Source organism: Lepisosteus oculatus, chromosome 24 (genome assembly GCF_040954835.1).
Source record: "Lepisosteus oculatus isolate fLepOcu1 chromosome 24, fLepOcu1.hap2, whole genome shotgun sequence".
Lineage (NCBI taxonomy): Eukaryota > Metazoa > Chordata > Actinopteri > Semionotiformes > Lepisosteidae > Lepisosteus > Lepisosteus oculatus.
Window position 1 is genome coordinate 27,408 of NC_090719.1, and position 26,676 is coordinate 54,083.

At 41.6% G+C, this 26,676-nt stretch overlaps 2 long non-coding RNA genes across 8 annotated transcripts in view; one reads left to right on the plus strand and one right to left on the minus strand.

Annotated features, from left to right (window-relative positions):
• Positions 1 to 1,328: 1,328 nt before the first annotated feature.
• Positions 1,329 to 26,676, minus strand: part of LOC138224974 (uncharacterized) — a 34,461-nt gene continuing 9,113 nt past the window's right edge. The window contains exons 4-15 of one of the 2 annotated variants that reach the window (XR_011183496.1): positions 21,070 to 21,187; positions 19,347 to 19,478; positions 18,813 to 19,232; positions 14,244 to 14,372; positions 13,336 to 13,498; positions 12,504 to 12,915; positions 9,236 to 11,971; positions 8,967 to 9,080; positions 8,778 to 8,880; positions 8,548 to 8,682; positions 3,604 to 3,778; positions 1,329 to 2,954 (exon numbers count right to left, since the gene is read on the minus strand). This is a non-coding gene — a long non-coding RNA (uncharacterized lncRNA). Of the gene's footprint in view, positions 2,955 to 3,603; positions 3,779 to 8,547; positions 8,683 to 8,777; positions 8,881 to 8,966; positions 9,081 to 9,235; positions 11,972 to 12,503; positions 12,916 to 13,335; positions 13,499 to 14,243; positions 14,373 to 18,812; positions 19,233 to 19,346; positions 19,479 to 19,720; positions 19,790 to 21,069; positions 21,188 to 26,676 lie in introns of those variants that run through there. The other variant, XR_011183497.1, reaches the window with a different exon arrangement.
• On the plus strand, positions 20,728 to 25,241 carry LOC138224973 (uncharacterized). Of its 6 annotated transcripts, none has more exons than XR_011183493.1 (5): positions 20,728 to 20,791; positions 21,999 to 22,157; positions 22,284 to 22,410; positions 23,024 to 23,084; positions 23,950 to 24,189. It is a non-coding gene; the product is annotated as an uncharacterized lncRNA (long non-coding RNA). The 6 variants fall into 6 exon arrangements; XR_011183494.1 differs by having other exon boundaries at positions 23,966 to 24,189; XR_011183495.1 differs by lacking the exon at positions 23,950 to 24,189 and adding an exon at positions 23,169 to 23,187.

A 26,676-nucleotide genomic window follows, 5' to 3' on the forward strand; every position in this document is an offset into this window, starting at 1 on the left:
CATGGTACTTGTCACCAGTTTATTTTTCTACACATTACACTTCATGGGACGACTGGAACAGAACCAGATTTGGGCTGCTCATGTAATTTTCTCTCCAGTTTGTGGCTGTCTCCGAGATGTGTTCTCTGCCACAGTCCAAGAATATGGAGGTAGGTTAATTGCATTCTTGCACAAGTAGATGAGGAAAGGAATGGCATTCCATCTGATCTTCATTGGTGCAGTGAGCAGTATGGTTAAACCACTGTAAATAGATTTATACTTCCTTGCTGGCAGAAATCACTTATAGTAACATCCACAATAGATCTATTGCAGAGACAGACAAGCCCTCTATAAAAAAAGACTTCACTAACCAAAAATCTAATTAGTTTAAAAGGATGAAAATTGTGTAACAATTACATTTGCTAGACTGTAAACCTAATGTATAAATAATTTTACTGCCACCAATGCTAGCAGTTGTCTCTGCCCTAAATGGCAACCTCTACACCACTCCATACAATTCTGATAACTCCTTTCTTAAATCTATTATATTCTCTTGGTCTATTCTATAATCTACAACTACTGCAGCTATAACAATTTCACACCAACATGTTACAAAAATAGTACTTACTTTGCAATGCAGTCTCAATCACTACAGTATGAAATGGATTCATCTTGGCAATACTTCCAGTAGACTTGTTCTTTTAAAGACATCAACTAATGCATTAAGACATACAAATAGCTGCACCCAAATTCACTACACATACAGAAAACCTTGTATAATGGACAGCTTAAGTAAACTGCTTTTGGGACATTTTCACATGGAAGGGAATGGAAGACTTAATTGGTGTAACTTCAGTTGCACTGGAACTGCTTGTTTACTCTTAAATAAGTGTATCCATTGTTACTAATGGGAGGCACTGTAGAGAGCATCAGTAAAAAAAAAAAGTCAACCACCCCAGATGGAAAAGTACCAGTATGACATTAGCAGCAACCACAAACAGTGAAAAAATAAACCATAGTGCCAACATTACCTCCAGACTGGACTAACACTATTGAGCAGGGTGCATAAAGTAAAAAGCAAAACCTTACTACCCAAGATGCATGAGTTTGTCTACACATGGAGAAAGGCATAAAGGGACAAGCAAGGAGGAAATGACACCTTACAAGGGTGCAATCCCCTCCAGGACTGTAGGAGTAAAAACTCCCTCTATAGGGGATGGTACTGCTAGTCACAGAGGCTGTCCAGTGTGCCTGTTACAACCCCAAGTGTCTAAAGTTGTAACTTCTAGGATGGTTTTGGATGGTGGTGGGTTTCTGGTGAAGAACTTAAAAAGCATGACAAGTTTTGGTGCAAAAGATTTATTTAAAGTGACTGGTACATAAACAGGATAACATGGAACTAGAGCAGTGCCAAAAAAAAACAAACAAAATGAGGCTGGCTAATAGTGAGAAAGCCAACCAAACAAAAACCCAAAACACTCAGGTCTTCGGCATCTGAAACCCTGGCTAACCTTAACTACCCCCAGCCAGCCATATAAAACAAAGGCACTTGCCCATCCTAAACTAGTGTTTCTAATACAAAAACCAATGTACCTGACAACTTCAATACACTAGGGAACTACAACCAAAAGCAAAAAACAAAAGATGACAAAACATACTACAAAAGAACACAAAGGTTGATAACATGTTAGGACAAGGTAATTGCAAAAAAGTTCACACAAAAAAAATGAAGCCAAAGCTAGACAAAAAAAACCCAAAAGTAAAACATGAGAACTGAAGAAAATCAAAGCCGAGCCAATCACAACCAAAGACACCTTCATTCTAAAAACCTCTACTTTACAAAGAAAATAAAGTACATTTTCATTTCTACACAACTGAACAAGGCACAAACCACCCAGGGGCAAAAATCTAATAACTTTCATAAACCCAAACCATTAAAATTCTGTGCTTTACATTGTCAATGCCTAAAAATATATACCAAAGCTTAGATGCCTAAAGAATGCTAATAAACATCCTCTACTTACATCAAATGTACCCAAAAAGTAGGACCTGAACCTCCCCAGTAGTAAAAAAAAAATAAATAAATTGTGAAACCAATCAATTAGGAAGCAAAATGTCCAAATAAAAACTACAGGAAAAAGCAGATCCAGTGGCACAATGTACTTAATATAATTAACAGCAACTTATGTTGATAGTGGTGGTACAAGAAAAAAAAATTGGTACTTTATTAACATCCCATACAGACAAAAAGACATTCAATAGACGAGAACATTCTCTGGCAAAGTATTTACAAAGCCACAACATAAAACAAAAATCCTCTCCCATGACAAGAGCTTTCTGTGCAGGTACCAAAAAAAGAGCCACACTCGGGTAAACCTTTCCTAAAGGAGTGGATGGGATTAGTTTTCCTTTTATTCATGCCTACTTAATAGGTTTAATTCACTTTTACTCTACAGCCAAGGCAAGATTTATCTACATGTGTGCACCCATGCAAATAAATCATTGCTTGACCTTAGCCTCTCAAACGCTTTTCAAAATGGCTAAGAATGTGCAAAGTAGCTACCAAGTTACAAAACTTGGAACTCTTTCTCTGTTCCTGCACCAAAAGTCACTGTCTCCTCCCTGCCAGGTGGCTCAGGTGCTTGAGTTACAAGCCAAGGTCCTAACAGCCATTACAAGGCTGGTGTGCAGAGATTCACAGCTCCTGTTGGACCATCAAAAGCACCTGAACCTCTTTCCAGCCCACAATTAACCCAAAAAAAGACCCCCCCCCTCATTTTTTGCCTGTCATTAGAAACTTCTACAGCAGCTTTAATGATCCTGTGATTTGCCCATTGGCTTCTGGGATGGGAACAGATTCATCAAGATATTTGCAGACAGAACCTGCTACCCAGTCTGCTGCATCTGGGCTCCTGTCCTGGTGAAGGTCTTCTCTTGGCAGCAAAGGCCTGGTCATCCCCCTGACAGCAAAGAACCTGAAGAAAAAAAAAAAAAACTAGTCAGAAATAGTCCAGCCTACATTTCCACTTCCAACACCCAGTTTGACCTAAACTACTATAAATGTTCAGTACTACCTTTTCAGGACAAACCAACAAAACCACCCTAAAATGTGATAAAGCAAAAACAGAGTGCAGAACTCAAGTCCATTTCTAATACCTTGTTTAAAGCATTTAACATTCCCACACAAGTTCCCCAAAACAGCCAGTTAAACCTCTCCCTTCCCTCAACCTTGAGGAACTAAATTGTTCTTGAATACTTATCAAGGACATAAATCCACTTGCTTCTCCTCCTAGGTGTGCTAGCTTAAGACAAGACAATTAAAACTGTTAACATTCTCAAATATTCAATTCCTCATTAAAAGTGCAGGGTTTCAGATTCCTCCACATTCCTCAGATAACAGGATCTTTCATGTTAATTTAAAGTAAAAACATTTAGGCAAGAAAAAGTTGTTTGTACTATACAACTCCCATGCACATGCCAACAGCTGCCTAACCAATATACTCAATTATCTAACTTGACATGCAATCTCCACAACTGTACCTAAACAAATCAACATATACCCAAAGTACTCAAATGAAACCCCATGTACCCAGTGTACTCAAAATGAGAACTTGTCTCACTCACCTGACTGGATCCTCTGATGCTGCCTTTAACTTGCAGTCTTCAGACAAGCACACAACTCTAGCGGACCTTCACTGAAAGACCCCCGCGACCAGCCCCATCTGTGCTCCACTCCTGGGCGATGAAAGGACCTCCCTCTGAAGCCCAAGCTTGCTCATCTCCTCTAGCAGCATAGAGCCTGAAATGGAGAGAAGGATTCAGACCAGGTCCTCTGCACTTCTTAGACAGTCAAGCCAGCATTTCCACTCCCAACATGAACACAGTGCAGCACCTGTCCAGGACAAACCAACAAGAAAACACCCAGCAGAGAGCCAAGAAAAACCCCCTAGTCAAGGGTTCTTGGCACAGGATCCAGTGCAGTTCCTCCCCTGGGAGAAGAGCAGGTCCTGTGCCAAGCACCCATCAAGAGAACCTGGCTGACATGTGGTCTCCACAGAGCTGTAACCAGCAAGAAATCACTGAAGGGAGCAGCTGGTGTGCCAAGTCACCATTGTACTGCTCGGTATTTAAGTGATTTATTTACATGTGTGCACCCATGAAATAAAATCACATACAAAAGCACTGATTCCATCTTTCAGAGCCAGAATGACAGCCAGTCAAGTGCACATTAGTATACAAATACCTCAACCAAGCAGGGAGGAAAAATTACCCAGAAGAAAGTCAAAAGAAAAACTACATCACTATGACTCTAGATGTTTAGCACATTAAAGCATAATGTGCTCTGCCAGAAGATAAACAAGAGCTTAACCAAACCAAAAGGAGCTTTTTAAAAAATGTCTTACAAGCAAGGACAAAATTAAGTGTTTATATTTGATTTAGACTTGATTAGAGAAATGAGTTATTGGAAAGTGAAACTCACCAATCGCTCCAGGAACAAGGTCCTCCTAGACTTCCTTTGCAACAGCTCCAAGATCCTAGGCATCCAAAAGAATCTAAAAGCCTCACCCAGCATATAAAAGGCTCATACTTTACTTCCATGACATTAACAGATTGGTGACTGGCTATGAAAATTAACTGTTCAAACCAGTTACACAAGCAATAAATAGAGAAAGACCTTTATCTAAAACCATCAAGCTTAGATTCCATTATTGTATAACCAAGGTAAAAAGGAATGACCAAGTCCATTAACATTTTTATTCATGTAGACCAAACATGGAAATAAAACTCATTTTAAATAAAACCATCTTCTATTAAAAGGCAGTACAGATTTCATACAAGTCAAAATCTCAAAAAGTTTTACACCCAATTAAATAGTGGTTGATATTCAGGCGTTTTTAAGCACACTAAAATGTGTACCTAGGGCTGTAGAAATGTGACTTAAAAACCAAATTAAAATTTTTGGTTTTACATAAAGAAAAATTCAGGGCACCCCAATAATCTTGAGATCCACAGGAATATGAGACCAAAACACTGACCATGTTCAGTACTAAACGGCTGCATCCTGGACTGAAAGGGTTTTAAAGCTTAAACATTCAGAACAAACTCAAAAGCACACCAGCAGCACTCAAAACCTAGTGATGGGTCACAACCAATGGATTTAAACCTTCCAGCCACTTCATGCATTCTACCATCAGGGTGATTACAGCCTGCACACATACAGATCAAACCAAGTCTTGCATTCCCCAATGAATAGAAACTCCTCAAAGTTCAGGTTTGACAACCACTTTGCACAAGTTGACACTTTTACAGCCACATCTCCTTTATATGACCTGCTGTACAAGATACTCTGAGCAAAACCATGCACCATTTTGTATAGTATACATCAGTACTACACTTATACACAGAACAATAAAACTTAATGTAGCAGTTAGTATTGTTTTAAAAAAGTAAACATCTACAAGAAGAAAGTCCTCTAACAAAAGCATAAATATTATTGCAGCTCCCCCTTTTCACAAAGCACAGCACACATCCACTTCCAGACAGCTGGAAACTCATCCCTCCCCTTTCTGCACCAAAACGGACAGCATTACTTTCAGTGCTAAACTTTTGGTTTTAGGCATCTTAATCCTTACAATGAACCCCAGCTGCAATCCTAGTCTAAAGCGTACCACACCTGTAAGTAACTCAGGTGCAGATTTAGACTTGATCCTCTGCACCTTTTAGAAACAGTCAAGCCAGCATTTCCACTTTCAACATTTTCACAGCAAACCTTGTTCAAGAGAAAACAAACAAAAACACCCTGAAGAGAGCAAAGAGGAAACCTCCCAGTCCACAGGGGAGGGTTCAAGTGCCGTTCCTGTGCCAACACCCATCAAGAGAACCTGGCTGACATGCCATCTCCTCAGAGCTGTAACCAGCCAGGAGTCTGCTGGTGTGCCAAGTCATTCTTGTGCTGCAGTGCATCTAAAGAGATTTACTTCAAAGTGCACCCATGAAATAAATTCAGGCTTTCAGAGCCAGAAAGACAGCCAGTGAAGTGAGACACTGCTTAACCAAGACCGACAAGCATTTCCAAGAAATAGACCAACAGCTCTACTAATCGTGTGGATTAAGCTTAAGGATGCTTAAAATTGCCCACCAGAAATCACAAAACTAAGTCTCAAACTGAAAAGACATTTAAACATTTTGTATAAGCTAGCAAGACTCGTTTCCTAGTTCTAAAGGAGGCAGGAGCCTTAGTAATCAAGCTCTAGTTCTCAATTTCAGTTACAACTCTTGACTCATGTTTTCACCAAAACTTAGCTAACATAGTATTACAGACTCAGCAATACACCTAGATGGGTTTTCTGCCTTCAACATGGACAGAACTACAGAGTCTGGTAAATCCAGAGGTGGGGGAGTTTGCATTTTTATTAACACATGGTGCAACATCTTCCATCATGAAACACTGCTCACCCACTCTGGAATTTCTAATGATCAAATAGCACCCCTTTTATCTGCTGAGGGAATTTAAAACTTATTATAGGTAGATATTTTGATCCCATGAGGGAAATTGCAGTTCAACAGCAGCTAAAGTGAACAGCATTGTAATGAATGATACAATACAATCAGTACAGTGAGAAGTGCACTAAGTAGAGTTACTCACAGTCCAGAACATACAAAGAATAAACCAAAACAGTACACAAAGTTGTATTGCACAAGTCCCTGGCATATTGCACGAAAACAGATGTAGCAGTTTACTGTTCAGACCGTTTATGACTGCCATCTACATCCACCCCCGACTAATGGCAAAGAACCTGCACATCCCGACAACCTTTATCATTTTGGGTGACTAGTCTTACAAACTCAACCCCATTCTCCTGAAATACCAATCGGCAAGTCTCCTTCCCAACGAGAGGAGAAAACTCTGGACCACGTTTACACCAACATTCAGAATGCTTACAAGGCCATACCCCTCCCCCAGTGTGGAAACAGACCACAATCACCATTTCTCCTCCCCACACACAGACAGCTGCACAGGTGAGTGAAACCAGCAGTCAGGACAGTGAAAGTGTGGCCTGAAGGAGCTGAATCACTCCTGCAGGACTGTTTTGAAGGCACTGACTGAGGTGTTTTTAAAAGAGGCATCCACACAGTATGCATCAACATACAGGAATATACATCAGTCACTAGCTACATCAAGACATGTGCTGGCTATGTGACAAAGGTAATAAGAGCATTTCCTAAACAGAAACCATGGATGAACAGAGGTCTGCAACATTCAATCGGGCAATAAATCAGAACTGAAGTCAGCCAGTATCAATCTAAAGAAAGGTATTAAACATGCAAAAATCACACTCAAACAGGAACTGGAGTAACACTTCAGCACTATTGACCCAAGGCGCATGTGGCAAGGTATACAGGCCCTCACAGACTACAAAAAGGCAGACCATCTGTCCATGATGCCTCCCTGCCTAATGAGCTCAATGCCTTTTATGCTCATTTTGAAGCCAGCAACACTTTTTATCCACATCTGGATAAAAAAAAAAAAAACACACAGGATTACTATTCATCTACTTCAGCTCAGCTTTTAATACCATCATTCCAGAAACTAGTCAAGAAACTCAATGCACTGGGTCACGACACCACCCTCTGCAATGGGATTCGGGACTTTCTGACAGCCAGACCTCCAGCTGTCAAGCTTGGAAACCGCACCTCCAGCACCACTGCACAGAAGTCCCCCGGGGTGTGTGCTTAATCCATCGTCCACCTGTCTGATTAAGAAAGTGCAACACAGCCTGAATTTCCCCAAGACGGTTGAAGGCGGCTAAGATATGTCCCCAGATTCTCACCAACTTTTACAGATGCACTATAGAAAGCACACAGGTTGCATCAGTGTAGTATGGCAACTGCAGTATTGCGGACCACAAAGCCCTACAGCGGGTGGTGAAAACTGCCCAGTCCATCACTGGGGTTACTCTCCCATCCAAGTCATTTATGATGGAGAGTGCTTGAGGAAAGCTCTAAGCAAAGACCCCACACACCCTAGCAAGAAGACTGCTTGAGCCTCTACCATCTGGAAACCAGTACCGGAGTATTTGGGCCCAGACAGTTTTTACCCACGCACTACACAACTATTAAACTTCCAGCCTCTCACCCATGAGCTGAACCCTCAATCAAATCTAAAACGCACACATTGAAATCTACCTCACTTGCCAAGAAGCTCACTCTCCATAAAATGTTTTATCCTTTATTTCACATAGTTGAAGTATGATCTTGCACATTGCCTATTTTCTTATACAAAAGTATTGTTTTGTACTGCTTAACATCCAAGAGCTAGCCAAATAGCATTTTGTTATACCATATACCTGTATATAAGTATAATGAAACTTGAACTCTACACTTTCCCAAATCAAAGACAAGATGCAAAAGCCCACAACTCACCGCTGCAGTAGGGACAGTGTCCTGCATGACTACTGTACCTTTGCATGTGTTCCAACATCCACAGGTGCCCAGCAGATTCACCAAGGGCAGCTTAAAACCCCTCCTTGCTTTCTAGTGTTCAACCTGCAGGACTTCAATACTCACAGGTCACACTCCCAATATCCATTCAGACAGCCAAGTCTGTTCCATGGAAGCTCATCTCCAAACAAGACGTCATCAGCACTGTCTGCATTCAGGTGGGCAGGGACTGGGGAGCACTGGGGACTGGGGCATTCCACTCTAAATCACAAACAATATTCCAGAGTCAATCATACCACTCAGCACCACTGTGGTCTAGCCTCATTGAGAGAGGTGGTTCTGTGAACATAACTGACCAAGATACCAACACTCTTCTCTTGAGACCAGGAGCTGAAAACTTCAAAAGCATCCTTTTTCCAGTGACAGTCCTCATCTGACAGCTGCCTCTCAGTGCACCAACTGCAAGGACAAAACAGGACTGTCCATTTTCCTCCTCCACACTACCACCATGCAGATGCAGTTTTAAAAGTGCCCCTCACACTGACCTGCATCTCCCCTCTACTTACAACTCCCCTTGTTCATGGAGAGGAGTCCAAGTCCACTTCCCAAGCAGTAGCACTCCTTGCTCTCCACCAAGACAGCTATGGGAAAACTGCATCCTGTGGGAAAAAAAAAGATCAGACCCCCCCCCCCCCACAGTCATTTACATCGAAGCCAAAAAGATAAGGATAACCAATTAAGCAGAACATGATTATACTAAAAATGCAAGATGGGTTAGGAGTAAACTAATCAGGCAGCGGGATAATTAGATTACTCAGTTTACTCCACTTCTGGTGATGAGAGGTCATCCATCTGGGAGCAAAAGCCTGGTCAACCCTTCTGGCAGCAGATAACCTAGTAGACAGATTGTTATGATCCTCTGCACTTAGAAACAGTAAGAACAATTACTCCCAGCTCCAGTTTTGTACTAAACGTCCAAAATGTTTATGGTGCAGCATCTGTCCAAGATAAAACAGGAAAAACACCCTGCAGAGAGTGAAGAGAAAACCCCCAGTCAAGGGCTCTTGCCACAGGGGAGGGATCCAGTGCAGTTCCTCCCCTGTGAGGAGAGCAGTTCCTGTGCCAACACATCGCGAGTACCTGGCTGATATGCTGTAACCAGCAAGGAGTCTACGGAGGAGGCTGTTGGTGTGCCAACTCACTATTGTACTGCTGTGCATCAAAACCAATTTACATGTGTGCACCCATGAAATAAATCCGATGCAAAGCAGTAATTGCCTTACAGAGCCAGTCAAGTGCACATTAGTATACAAATGCCTCAACCAAACGGGGAGGAAAAATTACCCAGAAGAAAGCCCAAAAAAGGTTCACCTCTAGAAACGGTTCAGCATGTTAAAGCGTGACGTTATACACCAGAAGAGATCCAAGAGCTTAACATGTAGCCTACTCCAGAAGAAACTTTTCAGCTTCAGTAAACAGTTCTAACAAGCAAATACTAAAAGGTTATATAGCATCAAGTTTGAAATGGATAAGGTTAGACCGGAAAAGAGTGAAACTCACCTCTGCTCCAGGGACATGTCCTCTATTACACCACCCTTGCACCTGCTCCAAGATCCATGTGCATCCAGGAATTTCAAGGACTGCTTGCAGCACCTCTTCACTTTCTACTGTTCAAACCACAGACTTCATTGCTTACCAATGGGCATCAACCAGTCACACAGCTGGTATCCAGTGAGCTTCCTCTGAGCAGGGTCCTCCAAGGCTGTCACTGCACTGTGCATTCAGCTGGCCAGGAACTGCAGAGCACTGATTGAACTATAATCAAATGCACAGATCTGCATCACTGCTGACCCATCTCAGGAAAAACAGCTACACTTGCACCTCCTCTACTTACCTTCAAACCCACCTATACCTAGGCCTCAAGAGTGCACCGATTAGAGTGAGAGCAAATAACATATCCACACCGAAGATGAGGGTTACAGCCCAAGCACGTCGTCAGGCAGTAGAATGATTGGTTTACCCACCACTCTTTCTACCTTATTCAGAGGCTCGGGACTTTCTGTAGATGAGAACTTGAAGCAGGTGGATCACCTCACCTTACTCAGGACAAAGCTAGCCTCCTCTCTTCTGAGCTGGACCATCATGCAGCATGGCATCATGGACACAGACACCACTAACATTGACAGTTCTGGATCTTGTTGCAATACTCCAGGACAGTTCTCACCCTGGACTTAGATGCTGTTGCTTCACTACCTTGAGATTAGCTTGGATACTGGCTGAAACCAGAAATGAAAACTAGTCAAATCGGTTGCAAAAGCAAAAAAGTAGAAAATTTGAGACACTCAATTAAAAACCTCTAGCTTAACCAACTGAGCCTTATAACCAAGATACATGATTGTTACCAAATCCATTTAAAGTAGTTCACCACGTAGATGTGCTGCACATTCAAGCACAACTTACCCATCATTAAAATCCAACCACCACTACCGAAAAACAGAACTGATTATGCAAAGCTGCATATCCAAATAAAATAGTAATTGAAATTCAATTTTTAAAGAGACCCTAAAAATGCATACCTAGTGCAGCAGAATTTTTGCCTTAAACTCAAATTTGAGACGAGCCACTTCTGATTTTGCAAAAGTAACAAAAATTCAAAAACAGCAAGGATCCACAGCAGTATGAGATCAAAACACTATCCATCTTCAGTACCAAACCGCTACAGCCTTAACCAAGGTGAAAAGGCTTTAGAGCTTAAACAAATTAAACAATTGAAACAAGAGTACATAGTACTCGAAACTGATTGATAGGGCACCACGTGGATTGAGGTCTTTGAGCTGCATCACACACTTGACCATCATGGAGAGAATACTTTGAACACATACCAATTAACCCATGGTCAAACTAAGCCTCATATTCCTCAATGACTAGAAACACCTTTAAAAAAAGCTTTCTAGAAGATCAGCAGAACCACTTAACCAAGTTTCACAGCCAGTTTTACACCAATAACAGGTTTGTGCTCATGGTTAAAGTACACATCCAGTATAAGAAAGTCCAACAGTCTTCATGTAGCTCTCTCCCTCACAAGGCACAATACACAACCACTTCTAATCAGCTGGAAACTCACTCCCCTTTGTGCACTAAACCTCTGACAGGACTGTGCTGGACATTCACAGAATAGTCTCACTGGGTAATCAGGAAGACACCATACTCTTAGTTCCCCCTTTAATTTACTTAATTCACTTCTAAAATTTCAATGTAAGATTTAGTTACATGTGTGCACCCATGAAATAAATCTTACATACTGACAATTCTCTAATTTCCCAGTCATACCATAAACAATTTTGCCAAATCCTCCCCAGTGCTTGCACAACACTTTCAGTATTTGACTTCCGTCCCCTGATTAACCAGTACTTATGCTACAGTGACACTTTATCATTAAGGCTAAAAAAAAAAAAACAAAGAACCCCAGCAGCTCCAGGCTACATCAGAGTCCCCTCTTACCTGGAACAAAGTCAACTTTGGCTCAATCAGCCAGGTGGCTCAGCTGCTCCTGGGAACAACCATCAAAAGGCTGATGTGTAGAGCACCAGTCGGAAAAGAAAGCTGCTCAAGTGGTGTCAAGCCCACAGCTGCCCCACACAACCTCCCCAATCTACTCTTGAGTGGTAAGGAACTCACTGATCTGACGGTCTCAGACATGGTATTTCACTGTTTGAAAACATCACCAAGGAGGAGTCTCCAAGAGGAGGAGGCTGCTGGTGCTACAACTGCTTAAGCAAGAAACATCAAAACAAAAGCCTACAATAAAGAAACCCACAGTTCAACAGGAAGCTAAACTTGCCCAGTGAATCCCAAAACTAAGCCTAGTACAAAAGTGAAAAGGCATTGCATTTGGAATTTGCTAGCAAGACACTCACACCTGACTCCATATAAAGATGCTTTCAATCAAACAATATAGTTTGATATTTCAGTCATCTTTGATTTGGGAAAGTCTACAGAACCAGTCACAAGGTGCAAAATGCCAAAACTCACCAATGATTAGACAATGTTCTGCACAACCTTCCCACGTGTTTAATACTCACAGAACACTCCCGATATCCTTTCGGACGGCCAATACTATTCAATGGAAGCGTCCATCAGCACTCTTTGCATTCAGGTGGACAGGGACTGGGGAGCACAAATCACAGCATTCCACCCTAAATCACAGAAACATTCCAGAGACCAAGACACTCTTCTCTTGAGACTAGGAGCATCTTGTCTTCAACCACTGCCACGTGCACCAACTGTAAAAGAAACAGAACTAACCACTCCCATCCTCCACACAGAGGGGACCAGGTTGTGCTGTGTAGGCTGCTCCCAACTTTAAAAGCTCTCCTCACACTGACCTGAATCTCTCCTTTGCTTACCTTCAGCTCACATTGTTCACTCGGCGCAGCCCAAGTTCACCAGCAGTAATGCTTCCTACTCCCACATTCTCAGTCTGACAGCTGTCACCTGCTCATTGGAATACACAGTGTAAAAAAAGTATTTCAACATCACTATCTTGCATCACAACACTGGCTTGAATACTGAAGATGCCCAACGGATTGCTACAGTTAAAATTAGTTGCAAAATCAAAGATTCTCAAAATATTCAATTTTCCATGCAGTAAACTAAAGAATGCTTGGCTTTCAGATTGTCCTGCATCTCTGACCCTGATTACAGGGTCTTTCAACTTCAAGTACAAACTAGAAGTAGCCAAGAGTTTGTCATACAACACTATGTCCCATGCCAAAAGCCATCTGCCCAGTACACATAAATATACCCCATACAACAGTCTACACAATTGTACGTGAACCCAGAGTACCCAGGTGTATGTACTGTAACCCAATGAAAATGTTCCCCATGTAGCTAGTGTACACATTGTAGTCAAACCTGAATCCTCTGATGTTATCAATGACATTCAGACTTGGAACAAGCTCCCCACTCCTCCAGTAGACCTTCATAGAAAGACCGGCCCCATCTGCGCTCCACTCCTGGTGATGAAAGGTCTTCCCTCAGGAGCACAAGCCTTCTCATCCCTATTGGCAGCAGAGAGCTTGAAATGGAGAGAAGGATTTAACCCAAGTCCTCTTCCTTTCTTGGAAACAGTCAAGTCCGCATTTTCACTACCAACAGGGTCCAAGTCAAACCAACTGGACAACCCCCTGCAGAAAAAGGAAACCTCCCAGTCCACTGTCGTGCCACAGGGGAGCAAGTGCAGTTCCTGTGCAAACACCCATCAAGAGAACCTGGCTGACATGCTGTCTCCTCAGAGTTGTAACCAGTCCGATTCATCAGGTCACAATTGAAGCAAAGTGATTTATTTGCATGTGTGCACCCATGAAATAAATCACATACAAAGCACTAATTTAGTCTTTGAGAGCCATAATGACAGCCAGTCAAGTGCACGTCAGTGCCTCACCCAATCAAGGAGCAAACATCACCCAAAAGAGACAAGACAAATCCAAAATTACACCTCATTTCCAAGTGGATAGCATGTTGCAATGAGGTTCAAGAGTTTAACACTAAGCCTACACTAAAAGTACCTTTTCCTCCATTGTAAAATTCTTACAAGTGAGGGGGTTGTTTGATCAATTTGGACTAAGCAACATGAAAGATATCCAAAAGAGAAGCTCACTCACCAATACTAAATGGTTAGAGCATCAAATTTGGTTTGGATTAGGGAAGACAGGAGAAGAGTGAAACTCACCTCTGCTCTGGGTAGTGCAACTGCTCCAAGATACATGGGCTTGCAGCATGTCTTCGCTCTCCCGTTTTAAAGTTCTGCACTTTATACTCACGGTAGGGCATCAACAGGTCACGCAGCTAGCATCTTTTCGGCCAGCCAGTGAGCTTCCTCGAAACAGGATTCTCCAGGCCTGTCACTCCACACTGTGCATACAGCTGGCCAGGGACCGGGAAGCACATCACTGCTGACCAAATGCACAAAAAGTTTGACTTGCAACTCACCTTTACCTTGGCCACATGGGTGCACTGATTGGGTTAGGATCAATGATCAGGTCAGCATTGAAGGTGCAGGTTATAGGTTAGGGTCAGGAATTTCAGGCAGTGGGATGATTGGTTTACAGTCTGCGAGTCCTAACAATTTAAGCCGATAAAAAAAAAAATTGAGCAGATGCATCACCTCAGCTTTATCCATACAATTAGTTAATTCACCACATAAAAGGATCAATGATCACTAAAACAATTTTCATCCAATAAAGCTCAGGGCTACAGTAAATCTGATTACACTGGCTTGCAAAAAAAAAAAATCTAGAAAAATTAAAACCTCAAAAGAAGCTATTACTCTTACCTACCACAGTAATACTAACATTTTAAAAGTAAAAAACCACCACAAATCACAGGAGCGTCTTCACCTTCTGCAGCTGGGAACACACTGGCTCCAGGGCTGCCTTATAAAACTCCTCAGGGCGATTAACAGGAGCCAATCCCAACCTGTGCTCAGTGTCCCACCTCCACTGTTTCCAAATCAACACAACTGCTTCCAATGACTAAACTAGCACTTACCACCTCATCTATAATTCAGATGAGATTTGGATAATTAATGGACTACAATCAACCATAGAGAACTTTCCCACCACTATTAATCCATTAGTTATCTCAAACTAAAAAGGAAATTAACCTTTATTTAAAATAAGACAAGACTGGAGGAACAAAATTACTTAACCATGTGTTCAGCTTGGGAAGACTAGAGAAAGGTATGATATCTGAAACATACTTGAAGTAAAGCAGAAATATTAACCAATACAGACAATTCTTTCCATATGACTTAATTACATGCAGCACTTTATGGTCCCAGGAACTAGCATGGAAACTGCTGAGCAAGAGACTTTAAGGCAGAGGTCTTAAGTCTGAAAAATTCCTTATCTGGAGCAAGCACAGCACTACCCATTGATTCAAACCAGTTTTAAACTGATACAATGCATGTAAAACCAAAAGATTCAAGCAGGAGGTGTCCATTCGCCTTAAGCTCACATCTCCTACCACTATATGGGTACAGAGTAACAGATTCCACTCTTAGACTCCATCACAGATAAGTACAACTGACACCCCTGCATGTTGTCACACTAAGTCCTTCTGGACCCAAGGCCTGCTCATCCCTTCTGACAGCAGAGATCCTGAAATTGAGAGAAGGATTTAGTCCAAGTCCTCAGCACTTTTCAGAAATACTAAGGAAGCTCAACCCCAAATCCAGGATCGTGCTGAACTTGCAAAATGTTCAGTATAGCACCTGCCCAGGACAAGCTAACAGGGAAACAATGTAGAGAGCAGAGAAAACCCCCCAGTCCAGGGCTCTTTCCACAAGGAAAAGATCCAGTGCAGTTCCTCTCCCTTGAAGAGAGCAGTTCCTGTGCCGACACCCATCAAGAGAACCTGGCTGACATGCCATCTCCTCAGAGCCTCAACCAGTAAGGAGTCTGCAGTGTGCCAAGTCACGGTTGTACTGCAGTGTATCCAATGCGATTTACTTACATGTGTGCACCCATGAAATAAAATCCCACACAATGCAGTAATTCAGTCTTTGAGTCAGAATGGCAGCCAGTTCAGTGCATGACGGTGTAGGAGAGCTTCAACCAAGCAGGGAACAAACCCAGAAAGAAAGCCAAAAAGGTTTAACACATTAAAAACCATGTCATTTGCCACCAGAAGATATCCAAGAGGGGGGGTTGGGTGAGTGAAACCCACCTTGTCTCCAGGCACAGTGTCTTTCTAGACACTACCCTTCCATCTCCTCCAAGATCCATGGGCATCCAGGAAACTTGAGGACAGCTTACACCTCTTCACTTTCCCCACTGTTCAAAGCACAGGACTTCCATACTCACAGATGGACAACAGGTCACAAAGCTGGTATCCTTTTAGCCAGCCAGTGAGCTCCCTCTGAACAGGATTCACCAATCTTGTTTCTCCACACTGTGGATTAATCTTGCCAGGGATTGGGGAACACTGATCATTGTACTAAAATCAATTAACAATCCACACTAAAAGATCTTGACCTACACCTCCCCTCTACATACCTTCAAACTCACCTTTACCTTGGCCACAAGAGTGCACTTGAGTTAAGAGCAATAATTGGATCAGCATTAAAGACTCTGGCTGACTTGATTACTGACCACTATTTTCTGCAAACTGCCCATCACAGAGCAGCCAAGGTCAGGGATTCAGGCAATAGTTGAAATAGACACAGCCTTCCGCTTCCTCAACATTCTTCCTTTGACACGGCAGACGTCCAGGGAAACTGGATCCTTTTGCAATATCCATTAATGGTTGTCAACAGCTCACTAGAACATGTAGCACCAAACAACAACAAAAAACAATGAATCAAATTCAGTGCATCCAACTCGACTCCACCCCAATCCTGATGGATCACGGATCCTAACCCTCAATGCTGGATCCTTACTGGCTGAAAGAAAAAAAAAAAACAAATCCTTGTCCTGCTCACCCAGGACATAGATGCCCTTGCTTCTCTTCCTTGACATTAGCTTGCAAGCTTCTGAGGCAAGAGATTAGAATTCTTCAACTTGCTTCCCCGTGCCACACAAATACTCAGATCTTTAGGTCAATTTACAGAAGACTAACATTCCTAAAGTAAAGGGGAAAAATAGTTAATGGAAGATATTTTTCCCCATCTGGACATAGGGTACATACAAGTACATCTAATGCACACCTAAATAAAACTACCAGTACTTCTACATAAAAACAGTAACAAGTTTACAGTACAGAGAATTGACAGACATTTCAAAGTTGTATACCCAAACAAATAGTGGTGGACAATGCTTTAAGAAAATGCCTCAACACACAACGAAAGAGGTGCAGTAAGTTTGCATTTACTACAAAAAGAGCAGAAAGTCCCCCCCCCCCACCTCCAAAAAAATAATTAGGTTCCACAGCAGTACAAAACCAAACACACTAACCATCTTCAGTACCAACAGCAGCAGCCTTGACTGGAGTTCCATAAGAGGGGAACGGTTTGAGTTTTAACACTTAAAGTTGATTTCAGCCTTCCAGCTACAGCATGCTCTATACCATTAGGGAGATTACAGCTTGTACATATGCAGAACAAGCCATTGGTAAAACTAAGCTTAACATTCCCTAATCAAGTCATTCAAGTGTTCCAAGAGGTGTAAAAATAGAAATAGTTTACTACCATAGTATCTTGTATGGTCACAGGTCAATACACAGGAGCCAAGGGAAAAATATGCAGTATAAAACCAGTTTAAACAGGAGCACAAACAATGAAGTCCTCCAGCACAAGTAAGTTTCCATACTGCTCTCTCTCCCTTCTCACAAGAGAATACATACCACTTCAATCACCCAGAAACTCATACCTCCCCTTTCTGCACTAAACCTCTGACAGCATGGCTTTTAGTGCAGATAATGGGGAAAAATACAGCCTCACTGGGCTAAATCAGGAAGTCCACCTTACACTAGACTGGAGCATAGGTTTCCCCATTTTTTAGTTTAATTCAGTTCAGAATTTCAGTCAATGTTAGATTTATTTACATGTGTGCACCCATGAAATAAATCTCACATACTGTGAATCTCTATTTTTCACTGGAACCCTTAGCAAAATAATTTAGCCAGATCTTTCCCTGTGCTTGCACAACACTTTCAGTATTGGACTTCCATTCCTAATTTACCACTTCATTTAAGTTAGAAAACAAAGAACCCCAGCAACTACAACTAAACAAAGGCTGTAAAATCAGGGACCCCTCCTGCCTGGAACAGTCAGTTATAGCTCAACCAGCCAGGTGGCTCAGGTGCTCCTAGAAACAGCCACCCCAAGGCTGGTGTGCAGAGTGGCAGTCAGAACAGAAAGCCACTCCTACCTTTGAAGGAGGATCAAGCAATGTCAAGCCCAGAGCTGCCCCACACAGTCACCCCGGTCTCTACTCCTGGGTGGTAGAGAACTCACTGAGCAGCTCTGACAGGGTCCCCTAACAGCTGTTGTCTTGGTTTAGTAACTAAGAACTCCTCAAGCAGATCTTCACTGAAGAGAAAGCACCCAGTCTACAGTGTGCCACATCTGCACATTCCTGGCAAATAAAGGTCATCCCTCTGGGAGCAAAGGCCTGGTCAACCCTTCCAACAGCAGAACCTGAAGTAGAGATTTAGATTTGATCCTCTTCACTTTGAGACAGTAAGAATTTTTACTCCCAGTACCAGTTTAGTACTATACATGTCAGTATATATTACAGCACCCAGAAGATAAGAAAACCTACACCTCAAATTAAACCAACACTCAAACATGATAGAAAAATCACCAGAAGTCTTCCAAAACTAACACTAAGCCAATTCTTAAGGGTAAAAATAAATAAATAAAAAAAACAGGATACAAGAGTGAAACTCACCTCCTCCTAGACACTACCTTTACAACTGCTCAAAATTCATGGGCATCCAGAATATTCAAGGATTGCTTGCAGCACCTCTTCACCTTCCACTGTTAAAACCACAAGACTTCAATATCCACAGGTGGGCATCAACAGGTCACACAGTGGGTATCCTTTTAGCCAGCCAGTGAGCTTCCTCTGAACAATTCTCCAAGCGATGTCTCCATACTGTGCATTGAGATGGCCAGGGATTGAGAAGCTCCGAGTACTGCAGTGTAGTTTAACTCACAGACAATCAGAACCACTGCTGAACAGCCTTATAAGAAGCTGGTCTGTGCAGTTTCCACACACCGTTCCAACAAAATCTCCTCTGGAAACTCCACCAGCATCCTCTCTCAAGTGAATGTGCTCATTGTCACCATCTGCCTCTCAGAACAGCACCTGAAGGAGACAAGGGCAGCAAAACACTGATGGCCACCCCACTGCCACAGAGAGGGGACCAGAACAAGTGCCATACAGACTTCTCCCAGCCTTAAGAGCTCACCCCGCACTGACCTGCATCTCCAGTTTTCTACAGTCCAGCAGAGACTGGAACACCAGCATGTTGGACAGAGAAGGGTCTTCCCTGATGTCCCAGTGAAACTGTCAAGTCAGGATATAAAGCCTTTCCTGTTGCCAGTTTGAGCTCTAGAGAAGAGATCACAGTATTTACCAACAAGAGTTTCATACACTAAAACAAAATGTATAAGTGTTGGGGAAAACTAAAAATTGTCTAAACCAAAAGCAAATAGAGACTTCACACTAATCTTAACTTCACTCCATACTCTCAAGTATTGACACTTCTTAAAGTTTTTAAAAACACATCTTTGCAAAAGCTTTACAATTCTTCAACAACTCCTGGTTAAAAAAAGCATAGCAAAATAATTTACCTTATATAATAATGACATTAAAAACTAACAACCACCACTCTAATAACATAAAGCCTCTCTTTAACCTGCTGTAATAAGAGACAAAGAGAGCCAGACACCCACCCGCCTGGGCTGCCTTGTTATAAGCCTCATGATGACCTCACGGCTGTAGCTAATTCACCAGGGGCCAATCCCAACGGCTCCTCAAAGGGCCACTACCAAACCCCCACCGCTCCTAATACAACACACACCTGCTTCCAACGACCAAACAAGCATTAGCCAGCTAACCTATTGATCTCTCATCCCAAAGCCAAATTAATTTCCAAATGACTACCAAGAACACTTGTTAAATAGCACCCTGCTCCTGTTATTCAATTAGTTGCAGTTTCTTAGTGATTAAACCACCTTTTTATCCCTTCAAATTTCACTCATAAATGGTGAAAAGTGACTTGAAGCCAAACTGCAAATTATTCAAGATCCTTAAAATGTCCTTAATATAATTTCAAATGTTCAAAGTGTATATATATCCACACTGTATATCACATATATAAACACAACATGTTTGGTTGTGTAACAAAACATAACTGCAACCTTGATATTAACTTAACATAAAATTTTATTTGGTCAAAACCATCACTAATCACACAGAAAAAAATAACACTCCTACACTCCTGAGGAAAAAAAAACATTAATTAAAAAAGTTAATTTATATGACAAATGAACATGGTGGGAGTACAATAAGTAATGGTTGGGCTCTTAAATTTCACATTTATATCTGCAGATGACTAGAAACTCATCTCTCCTACATATGTGTGTGTTTACAAGGCTGTTTTTTTATTCAGTTCAGTTTATTTGTTATATACACAAGTACAATTAAATCCTTATTCACATGTATGGTCCTATAAAAAGACATTAAGGAACACCCCTTTTAACTGTGGGTTAAACCTGTTTCACAGCCACTACGACTGTCACCTGTGGATGCTTTGCTCCTCTGTTTTTGCTACATTCCAAGGGGGAGGTGCCAGCCCTGCTCAGGGTATAAAACAGATTACTCCCTTTGCTCCTGTTTCCATTCAGTGGTTCAGAACAGGGGTGAGTACAGGCTGCTCTGGGGGGTAGAATATGTTCTTGAGATTTGCTTTAAGTTTACAGGGCTGAACTAGTTGGTTTTTCACTTTCTGGGGTTAAAGGGGACTACCACTCCTGGACTGGAGCAGCAAGTGTTTGTATTGTTGCTAAATATTGATTTAAATGAGTGTTTACAAGGTTGTTTTATCAAACACTTGATTATGACCATTTAGTTTGCATTCCTATAATAGTATAATTATATTTCATAGGTAAAATATAACTAGTATACTTTTCTTGATTACCTGGTAGAAAGCAGCTGAGCTGCATGAAGCCATTTCTGGTGGACTATTGATATTGTAGGTGGGTACCTGCATCAGCATGCGCAGTCTGCAAAGGAACAAGTAATATGCATATTCCATGCTGAAAAGAGAAGAAAGAAAACACATTTCAACTGTGAAGCCTTCTTTTTGTTTCCAATTGATTTTGGCTTTTTTTGTTGCTTGGAAAACTGGTTTTACTCAGGTTTCTTGTGGAGGTGCCAGCCCAGCTTAAGGTGTAAAAAGTCACTGCTCCTGTGTTCATTCAGCATTTATAAAGTGGTGACATCTGGCTGTTTTTGGGACAAGCCTCTTTGTCAAGTGCTGTTTTTCTCTAGTTGACTTTTTTAATGAGTGGGGGCTCTTAGATTCGTTCACTTGGCTGGTTCTAGTAAACTGACTGGAGTGCCTGTTCCTGATGGAAAGGTCAGGATACTGTGAGCTGGGTAGGTACACTGTAGCAGTGTCCATTTTCCTTCATGTGGAATCCTTCTGTTAAGCTATGACACTTTCCACCTGCCCACCAAAGTGAGGGTTTCCCAGTTTATTGAAAATAACTTTTCCTGAATCTTGGGAAACAATTCCAGTGGCTCTTAACTCTAGAGAAGTGGTTCCCAATCCTGTTCCTGGTGACCTTGTTTCAGCTCAGCCCTTAGTTACACAATCAAACCCTTCATTGACTGTGGTTTGTTCCCTGTTCTTACTCATGTTGGAGATTTAAAGTAATATATTGTAAGTTAAATAAAGTCCCAAAGGGGTGCAAGTCACCAAGACTTGGAACTACTGCTATAGAGCATAGATACCCCGTCTTGGCCCGACAAACTTACTCTTCAGGTTTTCCATGTTTTTTTAAAGAATTGGCACCTAATGAGCAGTGTTAACCAGAGCTGCTGTCCTTGTCCTTCATTTCCCAGCTGGAATGAACCAGGGTTTGGGAAGGAGGACCCGTGGACCCCTGTGAAGAGTGATCCTGAGAACAGGAGGTGCTGTACTCCTGCCATTGTGGGAGTCCCAAACAGTGCTTAGCCACATCACGGAGGCAGACGCCTTGGGTTCTTTCAATAAAGGGCTGGGTAATATGCTTATGTGATTACACAAAAGCTGTGTAGCTCTACCCTTGAGAAGGATAGACTATGGCTTTGACTACTAAACTTCAAATGGCCTATCAATAGTATCCCTTTTCCTTACCTCATGTACAGCATCAAACCCTGGGAGGTGGTTCATCTTCAGTGCTTCTGTCATTTTTGCAAAACGTGATGCAGAGCTTTCTTCCTGGTGCACACTGTTCTTTAGTAACACTTGCATCTCGTGTAGAGCATGGAAAAGGTGAGTAAATGTACTAGTTTCCCTGAATCACAGATTCAACTGCACAGGTTATAACTGTGTAATACTGTTTACAACACATACTAGTTTATGCCAAGTTTTGAACTATAATGGCATTTTAAGTGATTGATTCATCAATGGTGTAGTTTTTTAATCTGTTACTATTGTCTTTTTTTCCCATAGGCAAGTGTACTATTCTAGGTTTATAAAAGTTATAAATCTTACCATCTTACTTGAGTGCAACATGTAACACTGCAAGTGTTAATCCAAGGGCTCAGTACTGCAATTAAACTGGGGGGGAAGTGGAGGTGAACGCTGGACACATTCCTACTGGAATAGTGCTCTATAGGCAATATTAAAATTATCTTCCGGTTTTAAGGCTCAGCAGTGGAAACCAATCTATTGTTCACTTTGCAATTAACTCTTTCTTGTTCCTTTACAACCAAAAAATGTGGACAGCTTCCTCCTCAAGCACTTACTAGTTTAAAACATGATTTTTTAGCTGCTGTGGTACTAGTAATACATACCTACTACCTGCAACTACAACCAGCATGTGGTGGCAGTGCCAGATGAGATTAAGTGTCACAAGTAGAAGTTCACACCCATGTCTTTCCAGGATATAATCTGGAGTTTAACTGTCTGCCTATGCTGAAACAAGCCATCAGTCCTTTAAAATGGTAACTATCATTGGTTAAATGTTTGTTTTATTTATATAGTTAACTGACTGTTTTAGAAATGAAGCTTTTCCATTGCCTTTCCAGTCTGACCTTAGCAGAATCTCACTACTCTTTACAAAATCCACAAGGTGGCCAAGATCAATATTGTCTTCTGGATCTGTAGCAGCTTCACATGTGCACCTCAATGAAGGGTGACATCAGTAAGGAGGAATTGAGACCCAGTTTAACTACTGCAGTTTAATTTAGATCTCCTGTACCTATTGGGCGGAAGAAAAGTGATTTTTTTTGTGGAAGTGATTTCAAAAGCTAGGGCAAAGCCCACAGAGCTCAACCAATCGTTGACAATGTGGCAACTGCTTTACCTCAAATGTTTGTCTTCAGAGTACAAAAAAGTATGAGAAAGCAGTTGGGGAAAAAATACTCAACTCCATTTACATATTAAAATGTACCTTCTTCCACTGTTCTCTTTTGCCCAGTCCCACACAACCTTCCTTAAAATACAGGAGAAATGGTTTTGCTCAGAATGTTCATGACTAGACTAACCTATCAAGTTTAAGTTGTTTTCTGATAGCGGTAGGTTTTGCACCATGAAATTTGAAAATGCTAGATGTAAGTAGGTTACCTTTTTTCAGAGAGAAGTAATGTATTTATACATATTGTGAATTTTTAAACATACAATTAAAGAGTGTGTTTGCATTAAAGCTTAATTAAAAATATTATGTGCGATAGCTTATGTAAAAAGCAAACAAAATATACAAAAGTGGATGACTGTAAAAATTAAGGTACAACAGAGTTCCTCACGTATTCAAGCCTGGGTTCAATTTTAACTTGGCAATATCACTCTACACTGCATCTCCTGTTCCAGTTTGCTCTTTCTCCAGGCCTTCACTCTGCACTACAGCTCCCAGTTCCAAACCTGCACTCCAGTCTGCACTGTGGTTCCTGGCCTTTGCCCTGGAGCTCTGGCCTATTTTCTGCTGGTTCTCTTGCCTGAGTTTCCAATCTACGTTGGGAGGCAGCCTTCACCCTCTAGGACCCCAGGGCTCCTCTAGTGCAGGCACATTTCATTCTTACGTCAATGTAAACCATCCAATAAAATTAGCAGGTCTCAACCAACAGACTCACAAGTAAACCAGAATGAACAGTGGAAGAAGAGTATTGAGTGAGCTATCATGATCCTCACTGCCTACTCAACCATAAGACAAATCTCTTAATGAGCACTAGGACTGGCTAAAGAAATTACTGTTGTTAATAAGGTCCAAATTATAATTGCTAGACTTGGACTATGCAGAAACTGATTTAAAAAAATTGAAGTGATTGTCCAAAATTTGAGGTTCCAGAGGCTTCACTTCTGCTCAAAGTGACTGGGGTGAGACTTTACTGAGAACCCTGGGCAGTAGCTGTGGTTTTAGAGCAAAGCCATGAAAATACAGCTGGATGCTTCATTCACACATCCTGCTATACCATGGTAAAACCAGAAGGCATTAGCTCATGCTGAAGGATCTATAACTAGTAAGATGACAGAATATTGTAGGACATTTTTGCCTTGTTGTTTGGAGGTAATGCAGTAAAATTCCTGTGAAATCTGTAACAAACACTCCCAGTTTATCTGGTGTTTATCCACCCCTCAACTCTTCCTTCTCCTCAGCCTTGATCCCCTAGACATGTTTAAAACCAATAAACATGCTACCACTGTAGGTGGTACTCAGTCTTAAGGTGTGTTATACAAGGTTACAAGAACAATATGTTTACAAGTCCAATTGAATTATCAAGAGTGTGAAAGTTAGATAAGAGTTTTAACTGCAGTTTTGTCTTTAAACTTGAAGGTATCATCTCTGGAACAGAAGGTACTATGCTCACTGACCTCCTGGGACCATCAGGACTACACACCAGTGGAAAAGCATTTTGGCACAAACAGGCATTCAAAGGGTCTGAAAAAAGGCATCATAGTATTTCCAAGAGTAACTTGGATAATCACCATGGCCTGCCTGCACCACCCAAAAAGACAATTTTTCCTGTTCAAACAAGTTTGCCTACTTGTGCCACTGTAAAATCCTGGGAAGGTTATTCCGAAAGGAGCAGCTCTCCCCCTGTACTGTTCTACTTAGTTCTGCAGGACTGAGGCTACAAATCAGCACAATAAAAACTAAGTCAAGACCTGGCTGTGCCTTCTTGTTTCATTAAAGATGGACACAAGTAGGCAGGTTTCACATGCAAAGGAGCACAACCAATGAACAAGGTTCTGGACTTTAAATCATGCACTATGTACAACCAGAATTAGTCCTGAAGTGTGTAGAAGAACAATAAAAAAATAAATATGACACTGAGGACAGTAATGGAACAGCATAATCGTGTTCCTCAGGAGAACCTCAGATGGCTTTAGATAGATAGATACTTTATTGATCCCGTGAGGGAAATTGCAGTGCAACAGCAGCTTAACACAGACAACACAGCCACAGTGTAACGAATTACATAATAATAGTACAATACATACAATACAAGAGTTACTCACAGTCCGGACACAGAAAGAACAAACTAGAACAGAACAGTACACAGAAAAATCGTATCACACATCTGAATATAAATATAGATGTAATGCACAGGTCCCTGGCATATATTGCACAAAAAACCGTTGTAAACGGGGAAAAAGAAAGAGAACAGATCACTGTCAATGTTGCCTCTGCCCAGACGCAAGGTGGATGTGTTGTACAGTCTTATGGCAGAAGGCAAGAACGACCTCCTGTAGCGCTCCCTGTTGCACCGTGGATGAATCAGTCTATTGCTGAACGTGCTCTTCATTTCTGCAAGCCTGTCATAGAGGGGATGGGAGAAGTTGTCCATGATGGCCTCCATTTTGGACATCATTCTCCTCTCAGCCACTACCTCAAAGGGGTCCAGGTCAGACCCAATGACAGAGCTTGCTCTTCTGATGAGCTTGTTCAGCCTTTTAGAATCCACTGCTCTAATCCCAGGGCCCCAGCACACCACTGCGTAGAAAATGGCACTCGCTACCACCGACTGATAGAACATATGTAGCATCTTACTACACATAATTCAGAAATGTATGTACTTGAAAAATAATTGGTACTGTTTCATCACCAACTTACAAATCCTTTTTGCAATCAATTTCAGTGCGTCTCTTATACCAGCCACACGAGAAAATGAATCACTAAGTGGATGTTAAAGTTTAATTTATCCCATATTCCTTCTTCCTTATATTTTTCCACTTTTTGCACAAATTCAGGTAATTATCTTTTCTTGAATTTCCTGGAAACTAGTTAAAGAGATCAAAAGCTCTTGGGATCCTAAGAGGTGACCACTGCATTTAAACTTGAAAGTTTTTAATACCATAAACCGATATTGCACTAACCGGGAGCATTTCCAAATCCTACATGAAAAACAGACAGCTCTCCTCTTTCCAACACAAGCACAAGTCTGTTACAGATGGCTGCATTAGACTGTTTCCCACACATCAAATGCACTCTGTGCAGAAAATTAAATTGCTTAAGTTGATGATGTACAGAAATAGACACTGTGTACAGTACATCTTTCCAGACCCTATTCCCCTGTTCAGCCAGATCCTTCTCCCAGA